Raw genomic sequence first — 15,246 nt, 5'->3', positions numbered from 1 at the left:
TACATAGGAGGGAAATCATATAATACCTGTCTTTCTCTGACTTATTTCACTTAGCATAATACCCTCTTGATGCTGGGGCAGGGAATATAAAAGATGAGCTTGGGGCATTTGTAGCATCTAAACATAAGGAATGCCAGAAATAAAAACAAAAATTATAGTGTAGGTCAAAGGACATGGAAGCCAACTTTAAGAGCTCTTAATATCTAAAGCTCGAACCATTTCAGCAAAAAAAGTAGATAATGTTACTGGATTATAACACATAAATAAGTGTTCATGAGTCCATACCAATAATTGAATAAATGGGGAGAAAAGACAAACATCCCATATAGAAGAATTTCAAATAATTTATATGAATCCTCCTTTAAGGAGATAGGAGGTAAAGCTCTACTTTTTTAAGTAGGCCTCATGCCCGGCACAGAGCCCAATATAGGGCTTGAACCCATCAATATTGGGTTATTAGTTGTGAGAAATGTACCATATTAATGGAAGATGTTAACAAGAGGGAAACCGGGACACAGGATACATAGAAACTCTCTGTACTGTATTTACCATTTTCTTGTAAGTGTGAAACTATTCTAAAATGAAAAAAAGAAGTAGTCAGGGTGGACCAGTAGTTATTGTTGATATAAATATATAAAAATTAGCACAAAAAATTCATGACTCCAAGATCAAGACCTGAGCTGAGATCAAGAGTTGGAGACTATCCAGGTACCCCAAACCTGACTTTTTAAGTGCAGGATGTATGTAGTGACTTTTTTTTTATTTAAATTTAAGTTAGTTAACATACAGTGTTGTCATGGCCTCAGAATTAGAACCCAGTGATTCATCTCTTATATATGACACACAGTGCTCATCCCAAAAAGTGCCCTCCTTAGTGCCCATTACCCATTTAACCCATCCCTCCACCCACCTCTCTTTCAGCAACCCTGAGTTTGTTCTCTTTATTTAAGAGTCTCCTGGGTGGCTCAGTCGGTTAAGCATCCAACTTCAGCTCAGGTCATGACCCTGTGATCCTATGCTGACAGCTCAGAGCCTGGAGCCTGCTTCAGATTCTCTGTCTCCCTCTCTTTCTCTGCCCCTCCCTGCCTCACACTCTGTATCTCTTTCAAAAATAAATAAAAACATTAAATTAAAAAAAAAGAGTCTCTTATGGTTTGTCTCCCTCTGTGTTTTTATCTCATTTTCCCTTCCCTTCCCCTATGTTCATCTGTTGTGTTTCTCAAATTCTACCTAAGAGTGAAATCATATAATACCTGTCTTTCTCTGACTTATTTCACTTAGCATAATACCCTCTAGTTCTATCCATGATGTTGCAAATGGCAAGGGTTCATTTTTTTGATCACTGAGCAGTACTCCATTGTGTGTGTGTGTATCACATTTCTGACTTTCTTTTAAAATCACTCATTGAAGCGTGCCTGTGTGACTCAGTTGGTTGAGCGTCGGACTTTTGCTCAGGTCATGATCTTGCAGTTCATGAGTTCAAGCCCCACATCAGGCTCTGTGCTGACAGTGCGGAGCCTGGAGCCTGCTTCAGATTCTGTCTCCCTCTCTCTCTGTCCCTCCCCTGCTCAGACTCTGTCTCTCTCTCTCAAAAATAAATAAACATTAAAAATAAAATTTAAAATCTCTCATTGTGATGAGCACCAGGTGTTATATGGAAGTTTTGAATCACTATATTGTACACCTGAAAATAATATTACATCGTATGTTAACTAACTGGAATTTAAATAACAACTTTTAAAAGTTCAATATAGAAAAGGCAGAGGGAGGTAATTTTACAGTGGAGAAAACTAACACACCTAAGGTAGGTGATCAAGGTTAACATCAGTGTAGATTATGCTGATAGCATAGGATACGAGCATGGCACTACCTCTTGATTCTTCCTCAAACCCTAGTTTAATCATGAGATACACATCATGCAAACCCAATGGGAATGACATTCTACAACATATGTGACCTTATCAAAACTGTCAACATTATCAAAAACAAGGAGACTTTAAGAGAGTGTCATAGTTTAGAAGCACCTAAGGAGACATAACAGCTAAGCATCATGTAGTATCCTAGATGAGATCCTGGCACAGAAGACGAAATTAGATAAAAACAAAGGAAATCCAAAAGAAGTATGGTCTTTAGTTAATGTTAATCCATCAATATTGGGTTATTAGTTGTGAGAAATGTACCATATTAATGGAAGAGGTTAACAAGAGGGAAACCGGGACACAGGATCCATAGAAACTCTCTGTACTGTATTTACCATTTTCTTGTAAGTGTGAAACTATTCTAAAATGGAAAAAAAAAGTAGCCAAGGTGGACCAATAGTTAATGTTGATATAAATAGATAAAAATTAGCACATCATCTAATGGATATTTATAGAGTCCTCTACACAATGAGGAAATACTTTTTTTTTTTTTTTTTGAGGAAACATTCTCTTTAAGCACACACAGAATACTCACAATTGTTTATGCCCTGGGCTGTAAAACAAGTCTTAATATAAAAAGAAAAAAAAAAAAAAACAATAGCAGAGAGACCATCTACTCCATTCCTAGGACAACAAAATTGGATCTCATTAATAAAAAAATCAGCAAAAATCTCAAACTATACAATGGAAACTTAACAAAAAATAAAACCACTTTACTCATGAGTGACCCTAAGATAGGATTTACCACCAAAATAGCTCAGGTGATTTGGATAAAAACTTAAATCTTAATAGCATTAAATATCTAAAAATTAGGATAAATTGTTTAGTACACAGAATGAGAATATAAGAACAAAAAGATGGCTTTCAAGGAGATTCAATGGCTTCTTCCTGGGGAGATTTTGCCCAATGGTGTTTTAAAAGCCTGCTTTTGGTCAAATCTTGTTTTCCTTTCTTTTTTTTTTAAGTTTATTTATTTATTTATTTTGAGGGGAAGAGGGGCAGAAAAAAATCCTAAGCAGACCCCACACTGACAGTGTAGAACGAGACTTGGGGCTCAAACCCACAAACCATGAGATCATGACCCGAGCCGAAACCAAGAGTCGGATACTTGACTGAGCCACTTAGGTATTCCAACTTTTGGTCAAATCTCGAGTCACAGGCACATCTGAGTCCTGAAAACCACAGAGGAACAGACTCTAAAGCAGTGGTTCTCTAAATGACATCACCACCACCAGGCAATTTGTAGAAATGTAAATCCGCAATGCCATCCCTACACCTAATAAATTGAGTGAAGTACAGACACCTGTTAAAGCCTCCAGTTGATTCTGATGCACCCAAATTTGAGAACCACTGACCTAAAGAGTGGCTTTGACTGGGCAAGAACCTTGCTGGCACTTGGCTCTGAGCCCTTCTATAGGAAGCAAGAAACTAGCTGGAATTTTCATGCCTGGAAGACAGAGCTTATAAGATCAGAGGTCAGCCTCTTACCAAAGGCTGAAATCTTAACATGGGCAGAGACCATGAAAGTGAGGGGACTGATTGCATTCAAATTTGGTACAAGTCAGATTTTAAATGTCCACCCAGGGGGTGTCTGGGTGACTCAGTCGGTTGGTGTTGGACTTTGGCTCAGGTCATGATCTCACAACTTAGTGAGTTCGAGCTCCATGTCAAGCTCTGTACTGACAGCCCACTTTGGGTCTTCTGTCTCTCCCCTGCTCAAACGCATGCGTGTGCTTTCTCTCTAAAATAAACATTAAAAAAATTAAGTATCCACCCAAATGCGTGCACATGCACACACTTCTCTACCCCCAACATTAAGTCAACAGAGGTAACTTTTCTGTCTCCAATGCAATAATACTAGATGCATTAGGAGTTAAATTGTATCCCCCTCACAGGTCATATGTTGAAGCCCCTAACCCCCAGCACCCCAGAAAATAGGGTCATTGCAGATGCAATTAGTTAAAAAGAGGTCATACTAGAGTGGAATGAGCTGTTAATCCAGTGGATCTGGTGTCCTTACCAACAGGGGAAATTTGAACAGAGACATACATGGAGGGAGGATGACAGGGAACACAGGGGGAACACCGTCTCAATGCCTGGCCTTGTTGTGCATCAAGAGCCAGCAAGTGTTGGACACCTGGCACTTGAATAGAGCATGCTTAAAAACAGAGACGTCGAACATCATCACCACAACCGTCTTTTTTTTAACTGACCTTAAAGAGTCAAAATCCAGGACCATAGAGTAAAGATACTAGGAATCCTTTCTGGTTCGTCAAGAAAAGAAGCAGGACAAAGAGGAGAAAATGAAGACACTGTAACGTAAGAAATAAATGTTTAAAGAAGAGACACAGCAAGGCATGCTAACTCACCCCTCCAGGCCTTCCTGGTTGGTCCTAATGAATAGCAGCTGAAACTGGCAGGAAAAAGGGTCTGGAGCCATTTGATTGGCCAGTGAATCACTCCCTTCCCATTGGCTCAAGAGGGCTTTCGATGACCAGGCCAGAAAATAGGTAAAATGAAATTCTTCAAAAAAATTTTTCCCACCTTGTGTGCTGGTCTAGTTCTTTGCTGCTGGTGTCCTACAGAATGGTTCTGATTTAGGATTCGTGAGGAAGCTCCTCCAGTCTCTCCAAACTGGGTAACCTAGGGAATGAGGATTACTCTCTTTGCAATGCAAATGACTATGAAATTAAACAATCACTTCCTTCCTCCATTCTAAGCTCCTTGAGGAATGTCAGTGCATCCTGATCACTTTTCTGTCACCACTATGTCTAACACCCAAAAGAAACCCAATGACCAGTGGCTAATATAGTTTTGAGGATGTGGAACAGGTGTTAAGGTTTTCAGGTGTGAGGTCAGTATTTCATCATTGAGCATGATTTTCACTCTGCCCTGGGATTCCTTGTATTCATCACAACCATCTCTGAAGTTCACTGGAAACTTCAATATGCCAAAGCCTATCCTTTTTCTAATTGTAATTTGGGTTTCTCCTTTTAAGAACCCTATAAATTAAGTACTATTATTGGGGGTGTGTGAAATACATTATGCATATAAAGAAGTGTAGACAGTATAATGGAAAACTTGAGGAATAACCATAAACAGAACACAAATATCTGTGGTCTAGAACCTTGATTAAGAAATAGACATTATGGGAGCCCTGGGTGGCTGAGTCGGTTAAGCATCCAATTTCGGCTCAGGTCATGATCTCACAGGTTCATGAGTTCAAGCCCTGCTTCAGGCTCTGTGCTGACAGCTCAGAGCTTGGAGCCTGCTTTGGATTCTGTATCTCCCTCTCTCTGCCCCTCCCCACTCACTCTCTGTCTCTCTCGGTCCCTCAAAAATGAATAAATGTTAAAAAAAATTGTTTTAAATTAAAAAAAAAAAGAAAGACATAGGGGCACCTGGGTGGCTCAGTCAGTTGAGTGTCTGACTTTGGCTCAGGTCATGATCTCACGGTTCATGATTTGGAGCCCCACATTGGGCTTTCTGCTGTCAGTGCAGAGCCCGCTTCGGATCTTGTGTCTTCCTCTCTCTGCCCCCTCCCCTGCTTGCACGCTCTCTCTCTCTCTCTCTCAAAAATAAACATTAAAAAAAGAAATAGACATTATAAGGACCTTTGCAGGTTCTGTCTACCCAGCCCCAACTGCATGCCCTTTCCACCCTCAATAGTTGCCAAATGAAGTAATTTTGGTATCAATTACTCCCCTCAACCTTCTTTTTATTTTTCCCTCTGGTAGATGCTCCCCTAAGAGATATGTTTAGTTTTCCCTGATTTTGAATTAGGGAGCATTTGTCCTTCTATGACTTGTTTCTTTCACTTACCATTACGTTCTTGAAATTTACCAACATTAAATTTGTTTTAGCTGTGGTTTATTTATTTTTTTACTGCCTTAAAGTATCTATGTGTATGAATATGTCACAGCTTATCCATTGTGTCGGTGATAGTTTTTGTTTCTCAATTGTTGCTAAGATGAATAACGCTGTGCTGAACATCCTTGAACGTATCCCCTGGTCCACATGTGTCAGAATGTAGAATTACTTAAGAGTGAAATTGCCAGGTTAATGTAAGATGCCCAGACCACTCCTGCCTATGCCTATTTCCAAGTGTTTTAACCAAGTTACATTACCATCTGACATAGATGAATGTCCCCATGGCTGCTCATCTCTGCTCACTCCTGATGATGTCAAACTTTAAAAATACTTGCTAAATATTGGGTGTTTCGTTGTTGCTTCCCTTTGCCTTTGCATGATTACTAATAAAGGTCAGAAGTTTTCTCATGTCCAGGGGACATTTCTTGCCTTTTGTGGTGTGTGTGTGTGTGTGTGTGCGCGCGTGTGAGTGCGTGCGTGCGTGAGAGAGAGAGAGAGAGAAATGCCTTTTTGTCACTTTGTTTCTACTTTCTTTGGTTATTTCCTGCTTTTGTTTGCATGCAGAAGTGCCTATGTTTTCTGATAATGGTGCTTGGCCAGTAACATAGCATAATCTCCCAGTTTGTGGTTTGTACTTTTCTTTCTTTCTCATAGGATGATTTGCTGAACAGTTTTTACTTTTAATGAAATCAAACTTATCCAGGTTTATTTTATGAGTCTTGTTTAAGAATAAATCATTCCATTTCCCCAAAATAAACATCCCCTAACCCAAATCAAATGGGTATCTTATGTTGTCTTTGAAGATGATAGTTTGGCTTTTCACACAGAAGTATTCATCTACACGAATCCCATTCATCTAGGATAGGGAGAAGGGATCTTTTTTTTTTCAATTAACATCAAAACAAGTACTAGCTCCATTTATTTTATTTTATTTTATTTTATTTTATTTTATTTTATTTTATTTTATTTTATTTTATTTTTTAAATTTTTTTGCCTTTAATTTTTTTTTTTATATGAAGTTTATTGACAAATTGGTTTCCATACAACACCCAGTGCTCATCCCAAAAGGTGCCCTCCTCAATACCCATCACCCACCCGCCCCTCCCTCCCACCCCCCATCAACCCTCAGTTTGTTCTCAGTTTTTAACAGTCTCTTATGCTTTGGCTCTCTCCCACTCTAACGTCCTTTTTTTTTTTTTTTTTTTCCTTCCCCTCCCCCATGGGTTCCTGTTAAGTTTCTCAGGATCCACATAAGAGTGAAACCATATGGTATCTGTCTTTCTCTGTATGGCTTATTTCACTTAGCATCACACTCTCCAGTTCCATCCACGTTGCTACAAAAGGCCATATTTCATTTTTTCTCATTGCCACGTAGTATTCCATTGTGTATATAAACCACAATTTCTTTATCCATTCATCAGTTGATGGACATTTAGGCTCTTTCCATAATTTGGCTATTGTTGAGAGTGCTGCTATGAACATTGGGGTACAAGTGCCCCTATGCATCAGTACTCCTGTATCCCTTGGGTAGATTCCTAGCAGTGCTATTGCTGGGTCATAGGGTAGGTCTATTTAACCCTCTTGCACTGTTGGTGGGAATGCAAATTGGTGCAGCCGCTCTGGAAAGCAGTGTGGAGGTTCCTCAGAAAATTTAATTTTTTTTAATTTAAATTTTAACTTTTTTTAAATTTACATCCAAATTGGTTACCATATACTGAAACAATGATTTCAGGAGTATATTCCTTAATGCCCCTTACCCATTTAGCCCATCCCCCCTCCCACAACCCCTCCAGCAGCCCTCAGTTTGTTCTCCATATTTATGAGTCTCTTCTGTTTCCCCCCCTCCCCGTTTTTATATTATTTTTGTTTCCCTTATGTTCATCTGTTTTGCCTCGTAAAGTACCCATATGAGTGAAGTCATATGATATTTGTGTTTCTCTGACTAATTTCGCTTAGCATAATACCCTCCAGTTCCATCCATGTAGTTGCAAATGGCAAGATTTCATTCTTTTTGATTGCCGAGTAATACTCCATTATATATATATATATATATATATATATATATATATATATATATATATATATATATGTATACCACATCTTCTTTATCCACTCATCCATTGGTGGACATTTGGGCTCTTTCCATACTTTGGCTATTGTTGATAGTGCTGCTATAAATATGGGGTTGCATGCGTCCCTTCAAAACAGCACACCTGTATCCTGTGGATAAATGCCTAGTAGTGCAATTGCTGGGTCTAGGTTAGTTCTATTTTTAATTTTTTGAGGAACTTCCATACTATTTTCCAGAGTGGCTGCACCAGCTTGCATTGCCACCAACAATGTGAAAGATATCCTCCCTCTCCACATCCTTGCCCACATCTGTTGTTGCGTGAGGTGTTAATGTTAGCCATTCTGACAGGTGTAAGGTGGTATCTCATTGTGGTTTTGATTTGTGTTTCCCTGATGATGAGTGATGTTGAGCATTTTTTCATGTGTCAGTTGGCCATCTGGATGTCCATTTAATGAATAGTTTGCCTTTCCCGCTGCACAGCAATCTGTTAAGAAGCAACTTTTTATACTGATTGCCTTTGCTTCTGGGATCTTTTGTTCTATTGATTCATTTGTCCATCCATGTCCCAATAAGTCTTAATTACTATAGACTATTTTTCCTTTTTTTGTTTTGTTTTTGTTTGTGGAAGTTCATCATCTTTAGACTCAAGGAATAGACTCAAGTGATGGGTACAGACTACACCAGGCCCAGAGTTTTGTGGCTCCAGGTGGGGGGTGGCGGGGGTGGGGATATGGGCAGACCCAGCTACAGCAAACACACAGGAAACTTGTGGGAGGGGAGGGGGAAGTTAGCAGATTTGGTCTTGAACTTGGTGGGAGTGGGGGCAGAAATGTGATTATCTTTGGGGCTTGGGAATGAGGAACAGAAGGAAGAAAGCTGTTTTAGGGGGGCCAGAGCAGGCCTAGAGGGACAGCTCCCTACCCCAGGAGCTCATAGTTGAGAAGGAAGGGAAATGAGGCCCCTCCCCTCAGTGCTGAGGACAAAGCCCTTGGCTCAGTCTTCTTCTGCCCCACCCTCAACCATGGAAGAGATGTGGTCCTTGTCCTCTGGCTCCTTTTAAGAGTCCAGAGGCTGTTCTCTGTTGAGCCTCTGGAAGAAGCTTTTGCTAACCTCATAAGTGCTGATCATTATGGCACAGGAGGGGGTGGCCTTGAGGACCGCTGGAACAGAGCCTGCAAAGAGTCCCGTGGTGCCTGGCTCAGCCAAGATCTTCCACAGCAGACGTCACTCACAGCCGCGACTGCTCCCAGTGTGAGGTGGCATGGAGTGAGGATGGCCACCACTATCCCTTAGAGGCTGCCAGCCACAAAGCTGATGATTCCCACAGAGGTCTGGTGTTTTGGCCAGAGCCCACTCATCCATCTGCTCACCAGCTGTAGTCGAACCAGGACAGGGTTGAGAAGGGCACATCCCAAAGGGTAGCAGGACCCTGGCCTCAGTGAGTGCCAGCCAACCTGAGCCATGGCAGCTGGGCACAGGCACCAAGCTCCCGGTGTGACACAGGCTGAGCCTACAGCTTGGTCTGCACCAGCTACAAGTGGACTAGTGCGCCAGCCACCACGGGTGCAAAGAAGTCAGGAGTCAGGGCTTGACCACAAAGGAAGGCCTTCAGTTGGTCACAGGCAGTGAAGGAGATGGCAGTGGCTAACACGGGTGGCTGGGAGGCCAGTCCACAGGGTCCTCTTCTGTCCTACAGTCTTCACAGAGGTATCCACAATGCCAGTGAGGCAAGCACAGTCCTGAAACAAGGTACTTGTTTCCATTTGGGTACAAGTACAGGGGCTCCAGAACACCACTGCAGATAGGAGGCACCTCCCTGTGGACCAGAGAGAGGAGAGCAATTTGGCATAGCAGAGGCTCCAGAGTCTGGAGGGAGGCCTCAGCTATCTGGCCACTGAGGGACACAGCCTGCAAGTGTGCCTTCCCCACATCCAGGGGTGTCATGCAGAGGGAGGTGGCCACAGTCCCAGTGCCTGAGGCACCATATGATGGAGGGAGCTGATGCCACCTTGTAGCTTCAGTTCTGGCTGGAGGCCAGTTCACGGTCTGTGCACCAATTACTACAGCTTTTAAGTTAAATCTTTGTAAGGTCCACCCAATTCAATCAACATCCCCTCTCCCACACTCTGTTGTGCTCTGGGAGTAGCATGGTTTACACTAACCCCCTCTGTCTCCTACATACAATTCAGAATGGCTGCATAAAAATTTCTGTTGGTATTAGCAATTTACTGAATATAGAGGTGGATACGGAGAGTATTGACATCCTTATAATAATGATCATTCACATACAAGAACTTAGTGTAATTCTTCATTTGTCACAATTTTTATGTGTCTATCAATAAAACTTCATACTTTATCCATTAAGGCTTATAATATTGTATTAGATTTATTTCTTGTGATTTTATATTTTTCTTGTCATTGAGTAGGACATCCTTTCTTAATTTTCAATTATAAATTCGAGTACAGTGAGTGCTTCCACAATTCTGTACCTTCCTCAGTGCTCATCATGAGAAGTGTGCTCTTAATCCCCTTCCCCTATGTCACCCACTCCCCCCACCGACCTCTCACCTGGCAAACACCAGTTTGTGCTCCGTATTTAAGAGTCTGTTTTTAGGTTTGTCTTCTTTGTTCTTTGTTCATTCGTCTCTTAAATTTCGTATGAGTGAAATCATATGGTATTTGTCTTTAACTGACTTGTTTCACTTAGCATTATACTCCCTAATCCATCCATGTTGCTGCAGATAGGAAGATCTCATCCTTTCTATGGCCAAGTAACATTCGTGTGTGCATGTGTGTGTGTGTGTGTGTGTGTGTGTGTGTGTATCACATCTTCTTTATCCATTCATCTATCAATGGATGCTTGGATTGCTTCCATATCTTGGCAATAATAATAATAATAATAATACTGCAATAAACATAGGGGTGCACATAATCTTTTCCAGTTGGTGTTTTTCTTTTCTTTGGGTAAATATCAAATGGTATTATCATATGGTAATTCTACTTCTAATTTTTTGAGGAATCTCCATACTGTTTTCCACAGTGCCTGAACCAGCTTGCATTCCCACCAAGAGTGCACAAAGATTTCTTTTTCTCCACATCCTCACCAACACTTGTAATTCCTTACCTTTTGAGTCTAGTCCTCCTAACAGATGTAAGGTGATATCTCATTGTGGTTTTGAGTTGCATTTCCCTGATGATGGGTGATATTGAACATATTTTCATGTGTTTATTGGCCATCTGTATATCTCCTTCGGGAAAATGTCTATTCATGTCTTCTGTCCATTTTAATCTAGATTCTTTGGGGGTATTTTTGGTGTTGAGTTGTATAAGTTCTTTATATATTTCGGATATTAACCCCTTATTAGATATATCATTTGCAAGCATCTTCCAGTCAGTAGGTTGTCTTTTTGCTTTGTTGATGGTGTCCTGCGATGTGCAAAAACTTTTCATTTTGATGTCATCCCAATGGTTTAATTTTGTTTTTATTTTCCTTGCCTGAGGAGACATATATAGAAAAATATTTCTATGGCTGATGTGAGAAAGAGTACTGTCTATATTTTCTCCTAGGAATTTTATGGCTTTACATCTCACAGGTCTTGAATCCATTTTGAATTTACTTTTGTGTATGGTGTGAGAAAGTGGTCCAGTTTTGTTCTTTTGATTCTAGCTGTCTAGTTTTCCCAACGCCATTTGTTGAAGAGATTCTTTTCACATTATATATTTTTGCCTCCCTTGTGGAAGATTAATTGATGATATAATCATGAGTTTATTTCTGGGCTCTTTACTCTATTCTATTGATCAGAATTGGTGTGTCTATTTTTGTGCCAGCAGGATACTCTTTTAATTTTTATAACTTTGTAGTATATCCTGAAATCTGGGATTGTGACACTTCCTGTTTTGTTTTCTTTCTCAAGATTGCTTTGGTTATTGGGGGTCTTTTGTGGTTCTATCCAAATGTTAGTATTATTTGTTCTAGTTCTGTGAAAAATGCTGTTGGTATTTTGATAAGGATTATATTTAATCTGTAGACTGCTTTGGGTCGTATGGACATTTTCACAATATTTTTCTTCCAATCCATGAACATGGAATGTTTTTCCATTTGTGTCCTTGTTAATTTCTTTCACAAGTGACTGACAGTTTTCAGAGTACAGGTCTTTCACCTCCTTGGTTAAATTTATTCCTGGGTATTTTATTCTTTTTGATGCAATTGTTAATGGCATTGTTTTCTCGATTTCTCTTTCTGCTACTTCATTAACAGTGTATGCAAATGCAACAGATTTCTGCATATTGATTTTGTATCCTGCAATAGTTGTTTTTTTTGTTGTTGTTGAGTCTTTAGGGTTTTCTACATAGAGTAATATGTCATCTGCAAATAGTGACAGTTTTACTTCTTCCTTGGATGCCTTTTATTGCGTACAACACCTTTTTTTTTCCAGGTTACTTCCAATGTGTCATTTGAAATATTATATAAATTTCAAAAACACTTGACGTTCATAAGCCCTAGAAGAATATCAAAGGGACATGTTTATAACATCAAATCTCAGCTGCAAAGACCAACAATAATAGTACCAACATATGAATATTATAGAGTTTACAAATGGTCAAAAAAAAGGAGAAGAATACCTTTTAATGGTAGGCTGCTAACTAAAGTAGTTGGAGGATTATTAACTCAAGATAACAGTTTTCTATCTGATGAAAAAGCCATACTAGTTGTTAGAAGATAGTTCTTCAGATAGACAAATACAATCTTGGATCCTATCAAGATAGCTAAGAGGTGAAATGGAATTCAATAAAGCCAAGTTTTTTTGTTCAGTGATATCCAATTTTTTTTTAAATATAAATGCAAGTTAGTAAACATACAATTAGTATTGGTTTCAGGAGTAGAACCTAGTCATTCATCACTTACATATGATACCCAGCACTCATTCCAACAAGTGTCCTCTTTAATGCCAATCACCTGTTTAACCCATTCCCCCCCCCCCACACCTCCCCTCCAGCAACCCTCAGTCCATTCTCTGTATTTAAGAGTCTTTTAGGGTTTGCTTCCCTCTGTCTTTTTATCTTCTTTTTCCTACCCTTCCCCTATGTTCATCTGTTGTGTTTCTTAAATTTCACATATGCGTGAAATCATATGATATTTATCTTTCTCTGACTGACTTATGATATCCTTTTAAATTTCAAATTCTAACTAGATTTATTTATAGAAATGCACATGAATTTTTATATTCATAAAAGTGCCATTTAAAAGCTTAGTAACATTTTTTTCCAGCCTTATCGAGATATAATTGACATAGGACAATGTGTAAGTTGAAGGGCTTAGGATGTTGATCCGATACACTAATACATTGCAGAATGATTGCCACCATAGGATCAACTCACACCTCCACCACATCTCATAATTACCTTTTGTGGGTGTTTGTGTGGTGAGAACACTTAAGAGCTACTCTCTTAACAACTTTCAAGTATACAATACAATACTAATTCAAACAGTTTTTTCCATAGATTTGCGGGGAGGGAGTTTGTACAGATATACCAAATTATTTCATATACTCTCAAATTTGCCTCCTCTTTCCAAGTCCCTTTTCTTGTCCCACTGAATCAACTGCTGTTTCAGTACTACATTGAAATAAGATTGGGGACAGAGGGTATGTTTGTCTCATATCCTAAAAGGTATTCTGTCATCATTTTTCCATTATGAGGTTTTGGCTACTTTTCTTTTTTCTTTTTTTTTTTTTTAATGTTCTTTTGGAATGGGTTAAGGAAATTCCTTTCTTTCCTAATTTACAAAGATATATCTAAGAGCAAAAATAGACATGGAATCTTCTAGATTTACCTTTTTTTCATCTGTTAAGGTGATCATATTTGTTTCCTTCTGTAATCTGTGAAATATGAAGAATTACATTTACTAGTCATACCCAGAGCACACCCTCTGCTGATGAAAGCAGGGCGCCTGCAGGTGGGAGCAAATCCTCAGTCAGCATGAGAGATGTCAGGTGATTCCAGCTGTGCAGCAAATCTGGTGACCTCAGGGTTTGGGATCTAGGCAGGGCCTCTATGAATCCCATCACCTGTTAAATTTACCCATTATTGTACTGCTCCACAATCTCTTATACTGAAAAGGCCCCTTGCCAGAACTTGATGCAGAATGCATGGAATATTCACCTTATATGGATCATGGAACAGACGGTTATCTGAAGTTAAGATGATAAGCGGAGAAGTTCTTTTTCTTTGGCACTGCCCCAGTCAATTTTTTGGGGGGTTCTTTGCCAGATTCCCCAAGAGCTCCAACATCACAAGCTGGGTCTGTACTGTCTTGTTATCAGCAGACCTGAGAAGAAAGGTCTACATGGAGAAAAACAGTTGAGGCACAAAAGCCCAGGTGAAGCAGTGTTTCCCTTCCATTGTGAACCTGGTTATCCAGAACCTACCTCAGTCAATAAAAAGGGGAGGAATTAACCCGCCCACCCATCTCTGGGTGGGTGTAGACCTTCTCTTCCCACTTCCCTGGCTTGCTTGCTTTAGGAACTGGCCCAGGAGATTGGTGTCAGGGTTGGTGAGTTACCATTCTTGCCAATTCATTTTGATTTTTAAAATCCTGTTATTTACGTTGTTACTGAAATTTTCCAATTCTCTCAGTTTTTTTTCCATGCTGTTTTTTTTTTTTAACCAGAAACTCATGCTTGTGGCCTTACCATGGACACCATCCTTCTATTTAGTGACTGCAATGTTAGAGGATATTTTAAGGGTGAGCTATAGCTTCTCTACTCTGAGTGATCCTCAACTGTGTTCTAAGGCGCTGGCTCTCAATTTTGGCTGCGTGTGGAAGTTATTTGGGGGAATTGTAAGAAAAGATGGATTCCTGGGTCTTTCAAAGCTTCTTGTTTAACAGGTCTGGATATTTCTGGGCATTGGGAGTGTTAAAAAAAAAAGAAGAAGAAAAAAGAAAAGAAAAGCAGACATAGCAAAATTAAAACCACCAAATTAGTAAAATAGATTTAGAAAGAGCTTATTGTGCATTTAAGAATGGTTTTCGAACTTGGTGCTCTCAAATTCAAAACTCATGAAGCTCAGGTGAATGACGTTACAGCGTATAAAGTGAAAATGAGGAGTTATTTAACCTTTACAATGGCTGGTTATTCTGGGGAGGATCTCCAGATGTCAGGGAATGGTTTCAAAGTGATTATCTTACACGTTTTTAGGAAGATGGCTTAAGTTTCTTAAAAAAAAAAAAAACTCTTGAATTTTTAAACTGATGTATGATTAACCTACAATGTTACATTAGTTTCAGGTGTACGACATAGTGATTCAACGACTCTAGAACTCTGTGCTTGTCATAAGTGCTCACCATCGACGTTAAGTTTCTTCTATGATTATCAGAGGTGTTTA

At 39.6% G+C, this 15,246-nt stretch overlaps 1 pseudogene; it reads right to left on the bottom strand.

Annotated features, from left to right (window-relative positions):
• Positions 1 to 8,787: 8,787 nt before the first annotated feature.
• On the bottom strand, positions 8,788 to 14,564 carry LOC115502212 (annotated as a pseudogene).
• Positions 14,565 to 15,246: the final 682 nt, after the last annotated feature.

The sequence above is a fragment of the Lynx canadensis genome, chromosome E2, assembly GCF_007474595.2.
Source record: "Lynx canadensis isolate LIC74 chromosome E2, mLynCan4.pri.v2, whole genome shotgun sequence".
Taxonomy (NCBI): domain Eukaryota; kingdom Metazoa; phylum Chordata; class Mammalia; order Carnivora; family Felidae; genus Lynx; species Lynx canadensis.
This window is presented reverse-complemented; position numbering and strand designations above follow the sequence as displayed.